Here is a 20,092-nt window from a genome sequence, read left to right as displayed (position 1 = left end):
GCAATGTGTTCTCAGGGAAGTGTGAGGCAGAAGAAGCAATGGGCTTCCTGGCTCTCATGCTGTAAGAACAGATTATTCTTTATTTATATTTATTAAGATTTAGTTCCCGTATTTTTGTTAAACTTCGCCTTACATTAGCGGTACAGTGAGAAAAATATATATATATTTTTTTCTCTTACTGGATCCATGTCATAGCCTCTCCTTAAAATTTAAGCAAAGTCAGAACCTATTACATTTTATTTTCTAGTGTTGTAAACATTGTTCCTTGCTTTTGAGACAATACAAAAAATTGAGACTGAGATTTTCAGTGTTTGAGTCAAGCAGACATTAGTGATTTTTCACTTTCCTGAAAGATCTTGTAAAGAGACTTCGGCCACAGCAGTTTTCTGTCAAAACATGGTTTTGATAAAACTTAACTTTTTGTAGGAACATAGCAGTTTCATTTGTGTTTTCAAGAAAAAGTTATCCAAATATTTTATTTGTTGAAACTAGAATATTAAGAGGAAAACCATAAGTGCAAACTGAACATCTGATGCTGTCAAAATATTTTATTTCTGCCAGTTGTTTCCCAAAATAAAAACTGCAGAATTCGTTTTGCAAAAAGTGTTGACTTTTCATTTTCATTTGAAAGGAAATTTCAGAATATCCGTTTTTTGTTCTTAGGCCAGCATTATCTTCCTTGAAACTGCTTTCAAGGAGGATGTCAGACCAGTAGCCTCCGGGGACCCTTGCATTTGGTTCGAAGCCCTTAGAACTCTGCTGATCAGAAAAATGACTTGGTGCTTGCTTGTGGTCCAAATCAGAGGCACTATCAAAGGCTCTGTGAAGGGCAGAGCGAGTTCTGGGCATCGTTCGCAATGTTAGTTGAATTTCCAATCAAGACAGGACTGCTCTTAATTCTGAAGTGAGCATTATTCCATCCTGCCTGACACAGAAGGATTGCTCCATGGAGGTGCTACCAGCATGCAGCCGCAGTCACGGCTCGCCTGGCCTAGGCTGGGACTGGGACAGAGGAGTGACACAACGTCTGCCTCCCTAAACAGTGCCTTTCTCGGTGTCTTGCAGGCTGTGGATTTGGTATCAGATCAGATGACTGGAAATAAATGCTATTTTTTCCCAAGGTCCAGATGCACTGTTTTTTTTGAAAATGGACTGTGCATTGAATTGAGCTTTAAGAACGCGGTCATATGACAGAGATTACAGTTGTTAAGTATTTATTTATCAAGGATTTCTATTTTTGAAGAGGCTAACAACCCCATTATAGTTTGCAATCTGAATATAAGAACTTACAATGAAAAACACAGATCAAAAATATTCAAATGGGCAGAAGCTGTTGGTTCCAAATTATTTCCCTGAGCAATAAGAATATTTTGTGAAAACTAAAGGAAACTGCTTCCTGGAAAAATTGTTTCTGAAACAACACTGAGCAACCTTGGCTGCTGGAGAAGTGGAACACAAGTCTTGATTCTTTGTGGCCCTCCTCTTAGAGGGCAACCTGGAATGGATTTCTAATGGGAAAAAAATCTGCCACAAACGTAAGATTAAAAGGGAATAAATGACGCGCACCTCTATGCATGGAAATATCAATACTTAGTGAAAGGATGCACTGCAAACAGTTTTGGGCATTTACGGTATTTAAGGCTAATGTCCTAGGAATGCCTAAAGCACTAGAATAGTTTAAGTAAAATCAGAAAGTAATACCAGGTAAACTATTCTCTTTTAATAATGTGACCTGAAGTTGCAGAACTGTCATTGTACTTCATATGCTGCATGTGAAGTATGTCTGCCTTTCATTTGTGCATGATTCATTACTTTTACTAATTGTTAGAGTCATAATGCATCAATAACAGTAACATTAATAACTAATGACAGTATGATCTCACTGCCTCTGTTTGCAACTAACAGGGTCACCTAGCATGTCCTTTATGTCGCAACCCACAGCAGCGCTGGGATACAGAGTTCACATCAGTACCTGTATTCCTTCCTGATGCTGTATATGTGATAGAACCGAGGATACAGGCTGACAAATTTGGTTTTAAACTCCTCTTGCACTGCTGCATCTTTACTCGCATGGTTTGTTCTGTATTCCATGCTGCTCCCAGATCTGCAGGACTGAGCACAAAACCAGGTCAGGGAAGAGAATCCGGTTTTTAAATGGTCTTTTTTCACTTGGTTATCTTCATACTGAATTGGTTTGGCTAGTCAGGTAATTGTGTGGTCCCAGAAACCAAAAGGATCTCAGGAACAGGTACAATCGGCAGGCGGGAAGCGTTCTGATGGGAGCTGCTTATGCCTGCACTGCTGGCAGAAAGTGATGGAAATGCAAAGAATCTCCGTTACTTGGTAATTAGAAGGGGAAAAAAGAGCATTAAGCATTCTGGCTCTGATTCAGATGTATGTTCTTTCTAAGGTGAAAAAAAAAAAAAAAAAAAAGAAAATCTTACTCATAAAGTTCTGTTTAGTTGTTCCTAAGACTGTGTCATTTAACTGTCTCTCTTCATCTTACCGTAGTAAAATAACAGAACTCCCTTACACCTTCGTTGGAACTAATACCATCTCTTTTTTTCAGGAAAACAGACCCATTTTATCCAGTGTCATAGAAACTGATGCCAGAATGAAGTTAGACCATAAAACAGTGGGAGTAGCATAAAGAGAAATGACTTAGTAAGAAAGACATTTACATTCTAAAAGCAGTTTTCATGTGTTATTTGTGTTATTGGAGATCCTTGAAAATAACCCATATGTTTCATTGTCACTGAATTTGAACGACACACTGGACACCCGTGGACATGAGTGTTATGATGGTACAGGTTGAGACACAGCTTAAGCAGAAAGACACCGAAGTATGAATGCAGGAAGGATGGATTTTGAGCGAAGGCGTTGAACCTGCCAGTTCCTTGGGCTCCAAGCTCCGTGTAACCGACTGGTGTGGGAATGGAGATCCTCTGTGGGCAGGAGAGCTGTGGGGGCAAGGTGTGGGGGAGCTGGGCCCTGGAGCAGCGGGTGCAGGGGAACACCCCTTGGCACAGTGGGACCCCCTTGGCACAGTGGGACCTCCTTGGCACAATGGGACCCCCCTTGGCACAATGGGACCCCCTTGGCACAACAGGACACCCCTTGGCACAATGGGACCCCCTTTGGCACAATAGGACCCCCCTTGGCACAATGGGACCCCCTTGGCACAATGGGACCCCTCTTGGCACAAGGAGACACCCCTTGGCACAATGGGACCCCCTTGGCACAGTGGGACCCCTCCTTGATACAATGGGTGCAGGGACACCCCCTGGCACAGGGGGGGCAGGGGACACCACTGCGGGCCCTGCCAGCCCCCGGCGCAGGTTACTGATTAATTTAATCCGCGCTGATCCCGCGGATTACCCTAAGCATGTGCTTCTGAGGATTAAAAATTAATCCCCGAAGCACGCCTGCAAGGAAAGCGTCGCGGCGCAAACGAAAATAAATAAAATTAGAACTATCATTAAAACAAAAAGTGGCTAATTATGCTCGCTCCGTTTTATTCCAAGGCAATTCTCCGGAGCAGCCCGAGCAGGACAGAGCCCAGGGGGCAGGGACAGGGGCAGCGCTTATAACCGGGAGGCGCCGCCGGGAGCCGTGAAGCGGCTGCGGGACCCCCACGGCACCGCCCGCGCCCCCCCGGAGCTCCCTCAGAGCCCCGCGGCGCCGCCCGCCCTGCCCGCGGGACGGCCCCGCCCCCGGTGGCGAGAAGAGGACCCCATTGGCTAGCGTGACCGCGCTTCGCACGCCCATTGGCCGCCGCCGCCGTCAGGCAGGGGCCGCTCGGGCGGTGCCAGCCCGCCGCCTCCCTCCCGCCGTCGCTCCCCGCGGGCGAGCGCGTCCGTGAGCAGCGGAGGCGCCGCGGGGCGGGCGGGGTGAGCGAGCGAGCGAGCGAGCGAGGAGTGAGCGGGGGCGCGCGGCCGCTGAGGGAACTCGGCGGGGCCGCGCGGGACGGCGGCGGCCGTTGGGCGGCCAACGGCTGCGGAGAGCCCCGCACGGCCCGCGGGCAGCCGGTACCCGCCGGGGCGGGCAGGGCAGGGCAGGGCAGGGCTGGGCAGGGCTGGGCAGCGCCCCGCAGGCTCCGGTCCTCCCCGTGCCGAATCCGTCCCCCGAGGGCTGCGGGAGGCGGCAGCGGGCTGGGGGGGGGGCGGGCAGACAAAGAGCTGCCCCCCGGGCGGGCACCGGCAGCGGTGCCGCGGCGTGCCGCCAGCCTCGCCCTGCCGCCCGTCCCTCTCCGCCTTTTATTTTTAATTTTCACCGTTTTTCCGCGCCGCGTCGGCTCGAGGCGGTGCGGGCAGGGGTGCGAGAAGTGGCAGCAACAGTTGTACGCGGCGAGAGTTGGCGACCGGGCGTCGTGAGGAGGAAGTGCTGCGGGAGGCTGTGCCGGGGGAGCTTTCGGTATTGAGCCCAGCGCGCCCCAAATCACCTCATCGCGCCCCAAATCGCGCCATCGCACCCCAAATCGTACCAGCGCGCCCCAAATCGTGCCAGCTTGTCCCACGCTGTCATCCAAAGGGAATATCCAATGCAGAAATAACGCCCGCTGGCTGACTGCTGTGATCCTGGGAGCTGCCCTCCTTGTTTCTGTTCCAGCTGAACCCTAGCTCTGTCAGGAAAGTTGTGCGTCCTCAAGGAAAAGGTTTGGGTACTCGAGGAGTGTGTGTCTTGTAACGCCGATCTCTGATCGTTCCTAAACCAGTTGCCGATACACGCGACGAGTGTAGAGGAATAAAATATTAGCTTCTATTGATTGCCGCTAAGTAGTTTTGTCAGCTGCACGTTCAGGCTTAATGATTAGTGTTATTTTAAAAGCGACTTGAGCAAATGACACCGCGAAGGAGCAGTTTTGTGTGGCAAAGTGTAGAGCGACGTTGATGATTGGTTGTCACTGCCTTTAAAAGGCTTTTCTGCAGGTTTTTTTGCCTCTGAGAATGCAGCTAGATGCTACAAAGCATCTTTTCAGAAGCTGGTGCCTTTCACAGCATGCCTTCCTGTGTGACAGTGCCATGCTTTTGTTGTCATCTCCACCTTCCAACAAGTTATTTTTAAGTTGTGAAAAGTCAGTAGCCTTGGAAAGCTTGGTGAAATTAACTTCCAGTCTATTTCACTTTCATCAGTGAAATACTTGAGGTAATAGTAACAAACGTTAAAGTTGAGCTGAATCCATCTGGCATTGTGCTTGGGTACGTTTTTTCCGCCAGAGTAAGGGGACAACATGAAAATACTACTCTTGAAATGCAAAACTCAGCTTCTTCTTTTCTGTGATAACCTTTGTGTGAGACAGGGTGCTTTTAACAGGCCTTTTAACAGAGGGGTGACAATTTTGAGGAAGTTTGTGTTGCTGCAGATGATTTATTAATTTTAGCATTTCGCTTCCTTTCAGTGGTGAGCTGTTTCAGGGGACAAGTTAAGTTTACTCAGAATGCTTCTTAAAAGGAAGAAGGCTTTCATGGGCAGAATCATCTGAAACTTCTGCAATAGCTACATGAATGGGAGGGTTCCCTTTCACTTGGGAAAGTTCATGGTAGACATGTTCACAGGCATAGCTGGATGGTTAAGTCACTTGGATTTTAATTTGTAAAGACTTGTATTGCAAACAAGAATGTACGAAAGATATTGCAAGGCTAGGCCCTGTAAATGGTATGTGTCATCTGTATTTTACTTAGCACAATGGGGCTGGCCCTAAGCTCTAAGCCCACTTACTGATGCAAATGTTATGACTAGCCTAGCAGTAAGCCACGGAGTTAATCTATTTCTTAGTACGTTATCGCACACAAGGAAACATGTTCATGTCAAGAAATGCCTTTTCGTTAAATCCTACCTCAAGGTAGGTAGGTTCTCTCTGATCTGTGACTTACTTCAGTATGTGCAACGTGAAAACCACCTTGTTCGTTCTGGAGATTTATCTTACTATCATTAGTTTTTAAATGTTGACTACTGTCTGGCTATTTTGATTAGAAAATAAATATGCATTTTATGGCCCAACTTGACGCTACTTTGTTTCAGGTTCTGTGCAAGTTTGAGAAATCCGCGTGATTTGTGAGAGAAAAGTCACAGTTCCCAGGCTTTCCTTTGGGACTAAGAGCCTGCGGAGTGCTTTTTATGTTTGAGGCTTGGAAATGGCATTTGAATGAGCCTTAAATGTTTATGATGATGATAATATTCAAACGCAGTGGGTCTTGTACTCTTGCAGAGATCACCTGGCTGCTCTGCAAACATGCAGAGCCTCCACTGGGAACAGTTTAGACTTAACTCCGTTAGTTGGATCACCAGGTTCATTACCAAGCCCTCATTTAGGTAAATGCCCTCTTCGCATAACCTGGCGTGCTTCCTGTCTAGCAAATGCAAGACTGGGTGCAAGCTTATGCTGAAGTCTGCCGTTGGATTTGTGCAGGTACTTTTGTTAGCATAGGTGGGGGTTATGCGCATGAGTCGCTGCACTTGTGTGTTACTGAAGATATTAACAGTTATCAAGCAGTCGGTCTGCCAGAGTAATAAGCGTGAAGTTTAAACAGGAGATCCTGTCACACTGTGTAGGAAATGAGGAGCCTGATGATATGACCTTCTCTGTGTGTGTATGCTCTGTCTCCTTTGAAGTTAGGAGAACTAGATCCCAAATCTCCTACGCTTAAAAACAACAAAAATACACAACAAACAAAAACGCACGCAAACCCTCCCAAATTGAAGACTGTGCAAATACTGATGTGTAATAGCTTGATTGCTGGAGAGACTGTGTAACCTCGTAGATTTATGTGGTGTTATGAAAATACAATGTGCTTAAAACTTATTGCTCAGCGTATTGGTTTGGTTATGGTAGGATGGATTTGGAAGTTCTTGTTGTTGTACTGGAATCTGATAGTTTGCTGTCTGACAGAACTATAGCTTTTGGTTTGCTGATGCTGTTCTGTTTAATCATGGAAGTATTTAAAATAAAACAACTGCTCAACCACACACACCCTCCCCTCCCCAAACCCACTAAGTAAAATTGTAGGCATCATATCTTTTCTTTAAATCTGTATTTTCTTTCTTTTATGAAAGAGCGGCCCTTTTGGCCACTCGCTGCCTTCAGCTGCCAGAATTGAAGTGGGGAGTATTAAATGCACGTTTGAGAGTGAAGAATGTGTTGGAATTAAAACATTGTTTTACTATCATCAATTAATTAGGTACTTAAATTGGATTAATATATTTGTAATGCTTCTTGAGATAATCTTGGAAGGCAGTAACAAAGTGGTGTCAGGATGAAGACTGGAATCTGTGTCAGGTCAGTGTAGTTGAAGAAAAAAATGTACTCAAGTATGAAAAATGTTTTTAAATTGCGCCAGGGCTGCAAGGCCCTGCTTAAAGCTTCCAGGGCGCTCAAGCTCTGCACACCATTAAAATGATTTCTTAGTTCTGTGAGTCTGAGGGTCTTGCTTCTGCATCTGCTCTGACTGTAAGTGGTTAGGGTTCTGTCACATCGGCGTTGGAACTTTGCTAGCTTGCAAACTCGAATACTTCTGGTTTAGATTAAAAGCCAGCTGAAAGAGCCAAGCTTTTAACGTACTGCTCATCTAAAATAATGCAGGATATTCCGTGTTTTAGTTCTCCTGGTGAAACTGCTGTGAAGCCTTTGTCCTAATTAGGATCAGGTTCGAGACCAGCAGAATAAAAATAGAGTGCTGGCTTACTCTCGTCAGGCGCCTTACTTATGGTGACTTCTTTAGCCGCATCCCCACGTGAACTTGCATGCTTTGGTAACAACTGGGCAGCTAGTGAATGAACGTAACGTGGCTTGCAGCCCCCGTGAACGCTGCAGCGCTCGGGACGTGACCCGTCCTTGTCATCCCGCTGGCAGAAACGGGAGAGTGGTGCTGCGGTTATTTCAGGGTGATGCATTAAGGGCTAGGTTTTTAAGGCCTGGTTGTAAATTCCAAATGGTGCACAAATTTAATGTGTGCTTGATAAACAGTTGTTATCGGGAGCGTTATTTATTAGATTTGGAATCAATAAAGCACGTGGAATTTGGACCGTGCTCAGTAATCATCACTCTTGTGTATGGAGAGTGCCATGAAAAATGAGAGCATGCATGAAAACGTTTTTTACTCCTTTTTAAATGATCAACATTGCAGGAGAGTCGGTCGCACATCATCTGATTGCTGAGAGGAAGATTGGAAACGGGCTATCTCTCCAAAGCAGATGTATGTTTGCATTCTTCTGTCTCTAGCCCCCGATGATAAGAAATGCTCTGTAGCAAACAAAGCACAACAAAGAGATGTAGGTAAAAGCAGTACTGGCTGAACAGCTAAACACGCCTATTGCTGGTGCACGAGTCACCGAGTGTTTGCTCTCCATCCTGACTGGAATAAGCACTCTTACTCTAAATTTAGTGCCAGAAGCTGTGTGTGTTTGGGGTGGCTTAGAGAGCCGTTACAGACAGCTCTCTTAGGTAAGAGTTAAGATACCATTAGCATTTTGTTACTTTTTTCTCTTTTGAAGCTAACCTTTAATTAAGAATAGCATAGCATGCTCCGAAGCCGCGCTGGATGCTAATTACCGCACTTCAGTGCTTTAAGCCTTGCTGTCTCCTAAGGGCTCCCGCTGTTTGCACTGGATAAATATTTATGCTTCGGCAAGGTGCTAGCTCCAACCTGATGAACAGTGCATACAGCCTTAATATTTTTGTTAATACTAAACACTACTATTACGATATTTTATTGCAGTCCTTTTTCTTTTTTCCTTTTAGAAACGGGGGGAGGAAGCCTGTTATGCTCTGAATATGCAGCCTTGCAAAATGAAATAGATTCTTGTGGGAAGATTTTTGATTGGAGGTAGAGAATTAAGTCTAATGCTCAATAATTAAGCTGTCTAGCAGTCTGAGTATTGTACACAAGCTAATGTTGGATAATAAAAGGTCTTCATGAATGCCTGGTTGATGGACAAGGCTGTGCTATATCATTGCGGTTTGTTTTCAAGTACTTGAATCTATTCTCGTTTCTAAATACAATTTTTTTGTACTTTTAATTTTTTTAATCCTATTGTATTTGCTGTATCGAAGGAAATGACTCAAATATCAGTAAAAGTTGTAAGTTGGCCTAATAAATATTAAGGATCTTCATTTAATAATTTTTATTGCCATCTACCGTCTCTTAACATTCGGATGCTTGAATGTTTTCAAGCAGCCTGTCCTGTAAGCATGCTGGATGTGCTGTATGGTCTCTGTCTCTACAGGATCTTCAGGCAAAAAAATGGAAACCTTTTTCCATGGTAAGATTTTTCCTTAGTGCTTGCTGGCTGAATGAATTTGTGTGGTATTCTTCCAGAGGTGAAGTAGGTTGCAAAATCAGGCTGCGACTTCCAACACTTTGCGTCGGGCTAATGAAGGGAAGCTTTTTGAAAGCACGGAGGGGCGATGGTAGAAGGGGCTTGGTACTAAAGCAACAATTTAATGTGCCTTCCAGTAACTTTACATTTTGGCAGTGTGACTCTGAATATTCTCCTACAGTTTGCGGTTAGTAGCACATCTGGCTGAGCCAGTTGCTGTCTGCTCAGTTAAGATAATACCTTTCTTATTGCTGTTCTTGAGGCTGTGCTAAAATACTTACAGGTTTCATGTCACATGCTGGGGACATGCTACTACTTTTACTCAGTTGCAGCTTTTAGGCGTAATAAGCTGTAGTCTTATTTCAAGTCTCACACTCCCAATTATACTGACTCTATATATCAGGTCTAGAAAGACTAATAGGCTGTTGCTTTTTTTTCCTTTTTATCCCCCCCCCCGCTTTGAACTGAATTCCCAGTGCAGCAGCCAGAGGAGCAGGCGATGGGCTTTTGACAGTAATTCTGTGCATCTGCTCACACAGCTTTGTGAGTGCTTGTATAGTATTTACCTATGCCTCTCTTTCTTGAGAAAATGTGATTGACTTTTCATTGTAAAGCTGAGGAGGGGAAAAAAAAGTTGTGCCCCCCCATTTTCTCAGCAGCGTTTTGCATCATTACTGTAAGTGGCAGGTATTTTCACCACAGCATTGCTATGCTGTCATGAAGCACTGTATTTGAGACAATCAAATTTGTCATGTCACTTTGTGAAACACAACAAAGGAAACATCTGTTTTGCAAAGTACTCAATGATACTGCTTGAAGTAGCTGGATTCTTTTTTCAGCTAGAATTGTTTAAAGTTGGTCAAGATAGCTTGAAGGCCTGAGCTCAAGTTGTGTTGCTTTTTCAGTAATTTCTGCAAATGTAGCAGTACTCTTCTAGCACTTGTTAATCTACTCAGCTGCTCTCTAACATGATGCAGTCTCTGCTCCTTTGAATTTCTTTGCTGCCTTAGTAACTTTTTTTTTGGCGTATGTATTTTTAATATGACCCTTTTTGTCTTGCATCAAAATTTAAGAGTCTCTGAAGCATGTGCATTAGCAGTGGTTCCCGGAAGCTCTTACTAGGATGTAATGGTTATTTGTGTGGTGATGTTTCATGCTAAACTATTGGTGCTGGCAAGCCGTACGTGTAATGGGAAAACCTGACACATATTTTTCACCTGAAACTTAGCCTAACTAGAGAAGATCTCTAAACTGTGCAGTTCCCATACATAATGCATACATTTGTTCCTTAAGGAAGTCATGGAAATCTTTGATTCGTTCCCATTTTAGTGGTACTTAAAAATGTCCTATTCTGGTCAAGGAATGCTTGTTAGTTCAGCCGTGTTCCCATGAAACAGTGGCAAGGGCTAACTCGCTTAACTCACCCATTTATGACCAGTTTTCAGTGCAGAGAAGTGAACGTCCTGTATAAATTTAGTAGCTTTGTAGGATGTGGGTATTCTTGACGTTGGGAGGAGAAGAAACCCCTGCTTGTACAGCAACCAGAGGAGCTGACTGAACAGTGTTAATAGGAAGTTGACTGGGTGATGAAACCACCAGGAACTAAACGCTGCCACATTTACCCTTTAAGAGGTTCCTCAAATGTGACTGGTGATTTTAACGACGGGATTATGATCCTTTTGTGTCGTGCAATTACACCTCTGTCCCCCCTTGGAAAGAATGTCATACTGTTTGAAAAGTGGCCATTCACTGAGATTTTATTTGGTGTTTCCTCTCACGTGGTAGCGTGCTTTGCTCCTGGTTTGTTACAGCTCCTCTTTACTGTGGGCACAGCAGTTTTCGTGAGCGTAACGTGCTTCCTAGGGCTGTGAAGCTGTCCTGCTGTCACTCGGCTCTGGTTCATCTGAGTCCACCGTGTCCCAAATACATGTGCAGTCAATGACCAATTTCCATGTATTGTCATAATTGCATCTGCAATTCAAATGACTTTTCAGTTGCCTCTCGTAAGCAGAATGCACTGAATCAGGTTCCAGGTTGAACTCCATAGACTTCAGGTTATTACAGAAACAAATTTCGACGACTTCATTGTTAGGCTACAGAAATATTGTCAGACCCTAAGCCCTGAAGCCTGTGCTCCAAACTAGGGCTCAGAGCGTGTAACCAAATATTGAAGTACCGATCACTGGTTCTAGAAATATTAGGTGCGGAGATCTTAAAGAATTAGACTTAGAAATTCAGGCCTGTTTTGAGCAGAAGACATCTCGAGTTTTAATGAGCGTGAAAATAAAGGAAATAGGAAAAGAGAAATTATACGCGTGCTCTGTTATTGTTATTTTTTAAAATCTTAAACATACCAAATTCTGAGTAAGACAGAAGTGTGGGTCTTGCTGTTACATTAAAAAAAATAATCAGGAAAGAAATGATGTTTTTCTGATGTTCGTAAAGTGTGTAAAATACACAAAGCTCTATTTAGATGCTGGAAAATGTCGTTCAAATTAGCGTGTCCAGTCTTCTGATACAGCAGGCTTGTGTGGGAGAGCTTGGTGGGGAAGGGATGAGGAAGAATGAGAAAACTGTCATGTGGAGATAAAGGAGCCTTTTCCTGAAGCTATTTAACGTAGTATTATGTACATTTATTGATGGATCATTTGAGTTCTGCAGCTTAACAGGAAGCGATCTTCAACCACTCAAAGCAAACCAAGCCCTAAGGTTACTGTCAGTGTTGATGTGCCCCTCCTCTGGAAAACGCAGCTTCCTATAGCTTCTTCATGACAAAATAAGCTACCGAACCAGTTATCGGTAGATCACCACAAGCCTCTTTTTGCTATAAAATGTGTGCTGTATTCCAGATAGTAACACTTATGCTTTTCTCTCATGGTCTTTGGGGAAATGGTAGAATGGTACGCTAGAGGTAATATTTTGGATGCATTAAGTTATCAGGAATGCTTACGTTGTTGTAGTGGTAGAGCAGGGTGGTGGGAAGTGTCATAGCAGTTGTTTAAAATAAAATAAATGCTCTGGAGTGAAAATAAGAATCAAACCCTTTCATTGCAGTCACATTTGAGCGTGCGTGTTGATGTTAGTACACTATACTGCAGGCCTCCCCTGGGTAAACACACCATAATAACTCTTCTTAGGGGTACTAAGTTTTTGAAGTCTGTTTCTGGGTCATCTGAATCGCTGACCTATCCCAGAATTTATGCCGATAGTATAGTTTGATGCTTGTTTCAAATACAGTGTGTTAGGCTTCCTCAGCTATGCGTGGACCTGCTTTGAAAGGATAGTTCTTATTTGTAGGTGCTTGTGAACGCTTTCAGGAGTTCAGGCTGCAGATGGACCTTTCAGCTGGGCACATATGACAGGCTGGCAAAGGAGGGTGTGATTTCAGAGCAGGCAGTTCTCTTTCAATGGTTTTCATGCTAGTAATATTACTTCAAAAAATTAGAATTTACAACTTAACTATTTCTTTTCTAAATAAAACAGCCACTTCTGAAGCACCTGGAACTTTTGCAACCTAATTTTCAGTTTTTGGAGCTCCCTGCACATTGTGGAGGCAGAAGAAAGATCTCGTTGAAAAGAAGTCCCAAGAGCTGCTACAAAATTTCTTAGTCATGGGTCTTGTGTACTGTCTTCTACAGTTAGGTTCTGTTGGCTTGTAAGTAGGCATCTCTGCCTTTCAAAATAGATGAGGAGCAGATACCAAGAACAGGGTTGGAAGTAGGCAGAACCTCCTAAAATCTTGCTCTCAGCCAGTGGAACGAAGAGGTTTTGGCGAAGTGTTGCATTCTTAACGTTGTTACTGAAAAGTAGAAGGTGTAGAGTATTAAAAGCGGAAGGTGAAGAGCTTGCTCCAGCCCCTGTCCATTTGTGAGCTTTGTCCTTCTGATAAGAGTCACTACTAAACTATTTGTTGGATGAACTCTTTTCTGCTTGCTCTAACCAAAACTACGCTGTTGTGGTAGAGGTGTTGGAACTGTGCCTTTGGCAGCTGATGCTTGGAGGTGAAGCACAGCCACTGCTCAATTCTCTGCATGCTTTTTAGGTCATACGGAAGCTGTTGTGCTGTTGTGATTTATATTGACAGCATTTCCGACTGCTGAATTACCTGCCACCTTTCTTTTTGATCAGTTCAGAAGGACCTCTGAGATGACTTGCCATTTTCACAGAAAGGAAAACTTGTTTTTAAAATTAGCTTACAACAAGCAGACTTCACAAACAGCTAGATTAAACGAGTAACTACTAGTAAAGGTAAGCTGTAGTAGCACTGAAGTTTGAGGAGGCAAAGTAGGTAACTGGAGGTCGTGGCATCGCCACCAAAATAATGCTCTCTGCTCTTGGAGAGGCTGTTGGTTGTTGACTCAAGGCTTGTATTTGCGCTGAAACAAGAGCTGCAACATAATTATTCTCTCTGCATAGTTTATTCTATATCTCTGGTTTAAATTTTGTTTTCTGGGTTTCAGGGAAACTTCCTGACTTCATCGTGATGTAGTATGCGTTGGGCTTAGTGGAATGAGGGTGTATGAGGACAGTAACTTTATTTTGCTCGGAGCTGCGTAGAGAATGCTTCTTCTAACTTGGTAACTTCTGCAGCACTGCATTTCGTTACAGAAGTGGTAAGAACACTGCGTCCTGTACTGTGGTGTTTGCTACTTCTGACACAGGAGTAGGACTCTAGACACGGATGTGCTAATACATTAAAAAAAAAAAGACATTCTAAAGCTTTCTAGTTCTTTCTTATTAGAGCATAAAGAAAACACCTTGATCTGAATAGTGCGGGGTTTTGTGACTAATGCAAAACCTGGAAAACCTGTGTGGATTGGGTGACTTTAGTAGTATCAGTACACTGTTCCCTTTCGTGCATTTCTGTTTGTTATTTCTGATACGTTTGGTTAAGCTTTTGGCTGTTCTACCTGTAATGTTGCTTTAAGTTAAAATGTCTTTTCTTGTGATGCATATATGGTTATTACTTTGATTTTTGTGTATGTTCAACTGTTAACTCTATTAACCCACAATAACTACAAACATAGTTTACGACAAGATTTTTCATCTAGATCTCTTATTTTCTCCAAGACTGCACTGTTTGTATCTATTCTTTCTTAAAGATTTAATAAGATGTAAACAGTAGTGTTCGCATGGACCAGAACAAAAGAGGAAGCAGGTATATTTCAGCTGCTAAGAACAGCTGTTTTGAAAGTAATAGCTCTTTATTTTTCCTATAATGGATGTAACTCTTGGTATATTGCAGATGATAGAAAAGCTAACACTTGATATACTGCAACTGAAATAGCTTGAAACAGAGTAGGGCTTGTGCAGGCTGGGGAATGGGATGTGACCCGGGCAAATTGGTTTCCAGTGGCTGGTTTTGACTGACCCTGTTGTTGCCAGTACTGCCGTTGTACTTAGGGTGTGCTTTTGTGCAGAAGGCAGCAAGGAAGAAATGGTGAAGTGTGATTAAAAGAAATAACTTCCAAGCTTTTTCATTTCATTTTTTTTTTTATACCAGTTTGGCGCCCTACTATTAGAGTTGCTTTTGTACAGCTTTAACAATACAAATCTGACTTACTACAGCTTGTATAAATTCAAGGGAATAAATCAATATGAAATCTCACTTCTCTGTCTTGGTAAACCGTTTGGCTGGCATGAGTTGTTTGGTTGTGTTTAAAGAGTTATCTTTTGCCTGGTAAAGGGCAAGTACAAGGTGGGTTGTGTACAAAGGTGGTTTATAATTGTTGTTTGCTAATCTGAAGTTGAGCAAATGTAACTGCCAGCAGCCAAAGGTCAGAATTAAAATCTTCTAAAGAGTTTGCTTATAGGGACCATACCCTCTGCTCAAGATTTGAGAAGGCTTTCTGTAGACATGTTCTGGGTCGTGTGCCCATATGACTATTTATCAGCACTGTAAATGGCATTACGAGCTCAGCTGTTGCTTTTTTCCTCTCCATGTTTACAGAAGTTGAGGGTTGTAGAAGGGTGAGTTATAGCTTGATACAAAAAAAAACTAAATCTGTGTAGGTTTCCGTGCTGTGAAGTGTCAGTATTGTATGGTGCTGTATCCCTAGCACAAGAAACAACTGCATTTAAGGCAGCTTTTTGTTGCTTCTGAGCTGTTTAGTTAATGTACACTTTCTTGCTTCAGTGTAACTATTTTTTTTCATTATCTACTATTGCCAGAACTGAATTGTCTGTGTCTCAATATTATTAGCCGTGTGATTTTTTTAAGAACCTATTATGAGTACTGTTTAGGAGGATTTTTTCCATGTGATGCCCAAAGATCTGTAACTTGGTCATATCTCAAATGTAAACCATTCAAGAAGAGTATATGCACAAGATGAGGAATCTTGCTCAAGTTTCTGTCGTGGACAAGTTCATTGACCTCTGGCTCTCATCTGAAGCGTAACCTGCTAATAAGGTGGTTAGAGCTGATGGACTGGGGAGAAAAATAGAAGCAAAACTGAAAAAACAGCCATGGCAACGTGAAATTCAAATTGACTGCAGTTTCAGTTCTGAAGGTTCAGTAACCTTTGAAAACCACTGGAAACAAGGGTGTTCAAAACTGCTGTCTTGGTATAGCTTCAGCACAGGACTTGTGAGACAAGACAGCTGAGGTTGGGACCGTACGGAGTCAGACCAGAATTTCTGAGATGTTTCTGGCTAACAAGAGCTGTTAATAGATTGTTAGAGAGGAAAACAGGGCATATAGTGACAGGGAAAGCTGGAAGAGTATTCTGGGGGATCACCCTATGACTTGGGCTTTCTGAATGAGAGGATGTGCTCTTACATTTAATGACTGTGCACGGTTTCTTCCATGAATGCATTCAGGCTTCTTTTTCTGTGCGTTCTGTAGACTTAACCTACTCTGACTTGGGACTCAATGCATGCTTCCTCTGCATTGTTTTCGGTAACTCCTCCCGCTTGTTTTGAGCCCCGGCACTTGTTAGTTCTCCTGTTAGAAGATGCTGAACAGCTCTCTTGTCATTTTAGGGACTTGCCTGAGCCAGTGATGCTTGGTGCAACTATAGCTGGCTAGTTGACATTGCTTTTCTTTTACACTGAAGGCAGCAATTATAAGAGAGTATTTGACACGGAGTCTTTGAGCATTGCTTGCATTGTGTATTTGAATAGAGCATGTGACTTTCAGGCTTAGCACAATGGGGTTTTTGTTTCTTTCTCTTAGAGTAAATTTGAAAAATGTCAAGAAGTCACACCTGGCCTTTGTGGTTTGTGGAACTTGCCAGAGTGGTTTTTGGAGCCCAGAGCAGCATTGGTTTGTTTTCTTGACAGACTTTAATTTGCTATCCATTACTGCAACAACAGGTATCTGTTTGAACAGGATAGCTTGACAGTATTTGAAATTCCATAATAAATGAATAAACCACTGTATCAGTAGAATAAGCCGTGCATTAACATCAGGAAATACATTCACTTCGCTGACAATTTAATCAAGAACACACTTGCCCAAGTTACATTTCCTCTTCTGAGGCCTACCAAGGTTTGTCTTTGTCTCTGAAAAGAGTTGGGAGAGAAGAGGGTTCAGCAACATGAATTTTAAGTATTGACTGTAGTCCTTAAGTGAACCTGATGTGAGATACAGAGCTGATTTAAAAAGTTCCCAATGCTAATTGTACCACTTCAAAGGGTTTAAAAGGAGGGAAGAAAAAAATAAAGGTTGAGTCCTAATTAGCTGTTCCCTACTTTTGAAAATGGAACTACCATAGAATACAAAATCAACAAGGACCGGGGACTTGGACTCTTACAGGCCTGGTGCATCATAACAGAACGCTCACAAGTTTACTTTGTTCCTCCTCAAGGAATTACGAACCAAATTTGGCTGTTCGTTCTTAAAAATCTTCATGTTCTGCTCTTAGATCTGTTTAGCTGAAGATGAAGAAAAAGTATTTCTCAGCAAATAGCATAAACTTCCAAACAGATGCTTTTCATATTAAGTAAGGGCACAATATATGCTTTTCCTCTTCTTCCAGCAGTTCCCAGAGGATGGGACTTGAGCAGTTTTTGGCTCCTGGTTTTGTTTTTTCCACCAGCAAATGCCTAGTACAGTGACTCCAGAAGGTCAGTTCTGCAGAACTCCAGAGTTCATTCTTCGTCCAAGTCCAGCCTCCTTGTACTTAACCCAGAGTTCATTCAGATACACACATCCTGTGGATAAATTCTACCAAGGTTGGGTAGCTTTAAAGAATAGGAAAGCCACCTATTGTGAGAATTTTCTTTAAGAGCAGCCTGTGCATGTGTTGTCTGTGACTTGATTCAAGGCCGTCATTTGATACTAGGAGATTAAAAAAGTCTTGAGTGACATGGAAAATGAAAGCCATTTCAGTACCCATTAGTAGGTTTGCCAGAGAATATAACTTCATTCTTCTTGGCTTGTTCTCCACCAGCTTGGTGCATAGCAACTTTTTCTCCCTGCCTCTATTAAAAGTTTGGCAAGTTCCTGGTGTGCTTGTGCTGTAATGAAAAAAGGATTGTCTCTACAGTCACTTTGTAGGAGTCTCTGAAAAAACTCTCTGCTTTCGTCAGGTAAACTTGCTTGATATCTTATTCCAGATGTACTATTCATTCTGAAGCAAAGCAAACAATGCCATCTCCGATATATGGAGAGTTTTATTATAGTATTAGAATGGAGCAAGATCAATTTACAGCTCTCAGAGTCTGCTTATTACTTGGGAACAGATCCAGAAAAGTCCTACCTCAAGCCATATCAAAATGGATTGCAGACTGAGTGGAATGTGAGTTAGATTCTTTTCTTGTTGATGTTAGAGCTCGAGTTCCTTTGCGCTCTGATGTTAGAGATTAGCAAGGGCTGTATGATTTCATGTATGCTTACTTTAAATAGATGTTCTACTAGGGAAGCTTGTTTGTTAATTATTATGTAGTATGAATCCTATTCCTTGCTGCTAATCCACATGAGAGTCTTGTGGAAAATTCTCCAAAGTGCTTCTAACTCATGGGCTAAAATACACAGATAACTTTGCTGTGTGCTTGCTGGGCTGCAGTACCTACACGTGTGATAAATGTGAAATAACGTGGTAAGATGTGCAAGGAGAGTTGCCTAAAGTTGCTTTGCCTCACGCATGATGTAAGCTAAGAATACGTCTAACATTAATATGACATAGACACATAATATATGTGTCTACCATTAAGTTCAACAGATGGATGACAACCTGACTGAAATCCATCACAAACAGTTTTGTGGGATCATTTGAATCTTTGAGACTTCTCTCTCTTTCCTGCAACGATCTTCCATCAGGATGTCCAAATGGCTCTGCCTGTTAGGCTGTTGGAGTGAGGAGCATGGGGACATTGAAAGCTGCCGGTCAGTTTTAGTCAAAGTTTGTTTGATTTGTGAGGATTATATGGACAAAAGCCATTTTATTACTATTAATTTTTAAAGAAATTCTCAAACTCTGTAGATCTGAACTCTTTACAGGGACTTAAAGGAAGAGGCCAAGGAAAAAGCTGGTCTATTCAAAGGGAATAACAAGCTGATGTTCCTTAAAGCATGATGTTTGGGGGGGAAATGCTGTGTAGTGCTTGCTGTATTGTTTGAATTTTCATTACAGCTTTGGTATCTGTAAAGATCATTCTCAATATAATTTTACATTTATTTTTTTTTAAGTAGCATGTATCTACTGTATCTACTTTTGTTGCTTTAATTTTTTAGTGACTGGGGCATCTCGTGCTTTACGGTGGCCTCTGTGTTGCAGCTGAATCCACTCAACTAGAGCTATAATTAAGGCATACATTTTTTTAAATCCTCTTGGAATTTGATGCATAAAAGGTTAACAGATGCTGTAACTTAGCCCCAATTTTGGCCCACTTTTTTGTTTGTTTGTTTTTTTTTTAATCAGTTTTAGAGTTGATTTCTTTTTGTAAACTTTCCATAAGCTTCAGAAAAAAATTGCATTGTTAAAAGAAATTTGTTAATGCTTCTTTTAGAACAGTCTCAAGAAGGGTTTGCCAGATCTGTCCATACATTGCTGCAGTGCAGCATGATCTATCTAGCTAGCAAAAAATGCAACAATCCTGAGCAAAACATTAGGTTATCTGCCTGTTTTAACACAATCCCCCCACACCTGATAGGTGGAATTGAAGTTTCTTAAACGCAGAGAAAAGTCTTACAGATGATCATAAACATGGTCTTCAAAATGAGATTTCTTATTTATGACGCTTGCATGGGTATTGCTGTGGATGTGTATGTGCTTAAGTTTAAACCAGGTGTTCAGAAGAGTATATGGTTTTTCTTGTAATGCCTGAAGGTAAAATAAGAACAGTCTGCATCTCTTATGGATCACGACTGCCTTAACTCTCAGTGGGATGTTTCCATGATGTAAAAAATCAAAGACCCAGTCAGCAAAAATGTTTCCTTTTTCTTTTAATTCAGCTTTTTGTAGCTTTTCATTTCAATATTCATGTTTTAGCATTGTCTGGTATGCCAAAAAAAGAGTTGCCTTCAAATACACAGTCATTAAGTCTTGAAGTATTGTTCTTGGTCCAATGGATAGTGCCAGCCAAGGATGTTCGTATTGTTTCAGTGGTCAAATAAATCCTGTGTTCTCTGAAAGTCTTTAATCTATTGATCTATCAAGTGTTATTTTCAGAAATAGGTAAAAAAAATAATGCAAGTGTTTGATGAATTTGGTGTCAGCTGTGAACCAAGGTATCCAGGACTCCTTGATACAGGAGTCAATACGAGCACAAGCATTTATGCTATTAAGGGGGCTCAGTAAGGGTTACTCTTGTCAATCCTACTGAAGCATAAGAC

General features: G+C 42.3%; 1 protein-coding gene across 9 annotated transcripts in view; it reads left to right on the top strand.

Moving 5' to 3' along the window:
- Positions 1-3,771: 3,771 nt before the first annotated feature.
- HYCC1 (hyccin PI4KA lipid kinase complex subunit 1) overlaps positions 3,772-20,092 on the top strand; it is a 43,795-nt gene continuing 27,474 nt past the window's right edge. For 2 of the 9 annotated variants that reach the window (XM_035562431.2, XM_050708831.1), the window contains exon 1: positions 3,772-3,890. The gene's annotated coding sequence lies outside the window, so the exon portion shown is untranslated. Of the gene's footprint in view, positions 4,029-4,093; positions 4,661-20,092 lie in introns of those variants that run through there. The other 7 variants (XM_050708829.1, XM_035562432.1, XM_035562438.1 and 4 more) reach the window with 7 other exon arrangements.

The sequence above is a fragment of the Cygnus atratus genome, chromosome 2 (genome assembly GCF_013377495.2).
Source record: "Cygnus atratus isolate AKBS03 ecotype Queensland, Australia chromosome 2, CAtr_DNAZoo_HiC_assembly, whole genome shotgun sequence".
NCBI classification, from domain to species: Eukaryota; Metazoa; Chordata; class Aves; order Anseriformes; family Anatidae; genus Cygnus; species Cygnus atratus.
This window is presented reverse-complemented; position numbering and strand designations above follow the sequence as displayed.